This window comes from Triticum dicoccoides, chromosome 4A, assembly GCF_002162155.2.
Source record: "Triticum dicoccoides isolate Atlit2015 ecotype Zavitan chromosome 4A, WEW_v2.0, whole genome shotgun sequence".
NCBI lineage: Eukaryota > Viridiplantae > Streptophyta > Magnoliopsida > Poales > Poaceae > Triticum > Triticum dicoccoides.
The window spans coordinates 617199869-617202986 of NC_041386.1; positions in this window are offsets into that span (position 1 = coordinate 617199869).

Genomic DNA, 3118 nt, shown 5'->3' on the forward strand with positions numbered 1-3118 from the left:
GCCGCCCGGTGCGGTTATATATAGGCCCGCCGGAGTGGAGGCGTGAGGGCAAGTAGGGCAAAAGGTGTGTGGAAATACTGTTAGTTTTCTCCGGAGTTCTCTGTTGCTGTATTCTTCTTCAGAGAAGGCGTGGAGTAGAGTGGAATGGGGTTGGCCAACGACCCACAGCAATGGAGGCGCCATTAAATTGCTTAACTTTGGACCGTCGACCAATGTTCATGCATCATTCTGATGCAGAGGCCAGGGGTGATCCTCTTTTTCTGAAAAAAATGTTCTGCTCGACGGCGACAAATCCTACATGAGTTGAATTACAAATGAACGTTGGACAAAAGGATGTGAGACGTGACGACGCCAACCCGGCCACTACTTAGCGTGGAAACATTTGAAGTACGTAAAGGTGGCAAAGGTGTGGAAAACAACACACCACGCGCGCAAAGGTGGCGTCCAATTACAATTGGACCGCGCACCATACGTATAATCAAAGATCAAATCTCCCAAGTCCCTCTCAACACCGTCAGATTAATCTTAACTGCAACTTTGCATTGGAGTCGACATATTTGGTGCGTGAAGCTCGACGTGTATATGATACTCGATCCATAACTCATACGTAGAGTCGTTGCGGGGCAGTGACTAATACTCCCTCCATTTCTAAATATAAAGACTTTCTAGAGATTCCAAAAAAGACTACATACAAAGCAAAATGTGTAAATCTGTGCTCTAAAATATGACTATATATATCCGTATGTAGTGTCTATTGAAATCTCTAAAAAAAACTTATATTTAGGAACGAATGGAGTAATTTTTTTGAGACAATAGTGATAATTATAATAACACTGGCTGGCCGCTGGCCGCTCGACGTGTATATGATGGATGGACCGGCAGAGGAAGATGACCGTAAGGTCGGGTCGGAGGTGAGGTCGCCGTCGACTAGAAACATATGCAAGTAGTGTACATAGGTTCTGGTGCATCTGCCCTTCCGTCCAAGGTGTTGTGCGGGAGCCGGTAGCTGCGGGGTCTCCAACCAACAGCAAGCACCATAGTCCATAACCCGGTGTCTCGAATAAGCTGCTTGGCCTGGCTCCGGCCGGCGTACCAAACGGCGGCCGGCGAGCAGCAGTGTGGACGGCCATCGCTCGTCGATGCAGGGCAGTTTCTTTTAGTGGGCTTCGCTGAGAACGCCCCAGTTGAGCTGGCCCAAGTAGGCTTCACTGTTTTTTTTCTGTTTCCTTTTTCGTTTTTTCCTTTTTTGTGTATTATACAAAAGGTTCGTATTACGAACCTGCTCATTGTATATTGAGAGAATGTTCACAATATAATTAAAAAAGTTCATTGTGCATTATAAAAATGTTCATTGTATACTAAGAAATTATTCATCCGTTTAAACAAAAATGTTTGATGTGTATTTTGAAAATGTTCAACATATATTAAAAAAATTCACTGTATTAAAAAAATTCACCGTATATAAAAACACGTTCAGTATGTATTTTCAAAAATATTCACCACATATTACAAAAATGTTCACAATATATTAAAAAACACAATCTATATTTTGGAAAATGGTGACCATATATTAAAACAATATTCACTGTATATTTTAAAAAGCATGGTCTATATTTGGAAAATGTTCACCATATATTAAAACAATGTTCACCGTATATTTTAAAAAGCATGGCCTACATTTAAAAAACAATCATCGTATATTAGAAAAAATGTTCATGTATACTAAATGATATTTGAAAACTTCAAAAAACAATTGTTCAGAACTTTCATAAAATGATTGAAAATTTCAAAAGTTGTTCGAAATGCTCTAATTTTCCAAAAAAAAGTCCGCATTTTAATATATAAAACCGACTGAAAATGCTAAATAGCTACAATAGTTCTATTATATAAATAGGATCTCGTTGTTGGGCTGACCCACCTGGTGAGAACCCTTTGCGAAAGCTTGACTATCGGCGCACACGGGCGTCCAATTGAAGCACTCAAGCAGATGGTCACATGCGGTATCAGTATCGGCCCTAAAAAGTTAATGTCGGGGCATCTTGTACTGGCCTCCACGGGGCTATGGGCCAATGTAAGCCCTAGTGTATGTGCACTTGTGGAATGAATCATATTAGCTCCGATCCATATTAATTGTTGCTGATTTAGTACAACTTTAATACAACTATTATCAAACACACTCCTATAAGTGTTATATGAAAATATGAGGCACGACAAAGACACCATGTATCAATGTTTACAAAACATTTAAAATCTTTTTGTTACTTTATAGTTCTTTTTTAGAAGAATCCAAAGCGTGTCCCTTCACCGTCATGGGATTGTGGTGTCTCCATGCATTTCCAAACTTTGACCCATCTCGTTGAGTGCCCCACCCCCGTCAATTCTAGGGTTTGCATGCTGGATGATAGCGTCCTAGCCCCCTCAAATCTATTTGGAGGAGGCGTGGAACCATTTCTCTATCGTCCATACCTCGTGGCCAGTCCAACTCCACACAATCGATGATGTCTCCCTCGAAATCTAGAACTCAAAAATGGTCTTTCCTGGGCTATATATCGCTGCCCTCGACACTGGGTTCTTAGAACACCATCACACATAGGTTGTCATCCTATGCTTTCTTGGCATGAGCTTCTTTTATTGTGGAACCCTAGTATACAGATTGTTTATTCGATGCACCATGCACATGCTCCCTCGGAGAACCTTTTTGTGTATTAATGTGGTCAATCGCCGTCTGGTGTTTGCCTCAAAAACATTGTTATAGTTATATGTGTAGATAGGATGGAAACACCATAGGGGAAGGACACACCGAACATGCGCCCTCGTTTCTCCATACACCGGTACATGGTTGATGCTATTGACCATTGTAGGCTTCCTGCTCCGAGCACATCACCATCTTTCCTTTGATTCGCCCCTCTCTTCCATGACGACACTGTCGTAAAAGGGGCAATATAAGCATCATCAACTGATTTGTGGTTGAGTTTTGGATTTTGGCTTTGCCGAGAGAAAAATGCTGATATGGCTAACATGTAAAAGATGAAGCAACTCGTTGTGAATTTTATCTACGCCGCCATACCTCATGTGAGGTGAACCAACACGGTCAAGACCAAGAAAATGTTGTCGGTGA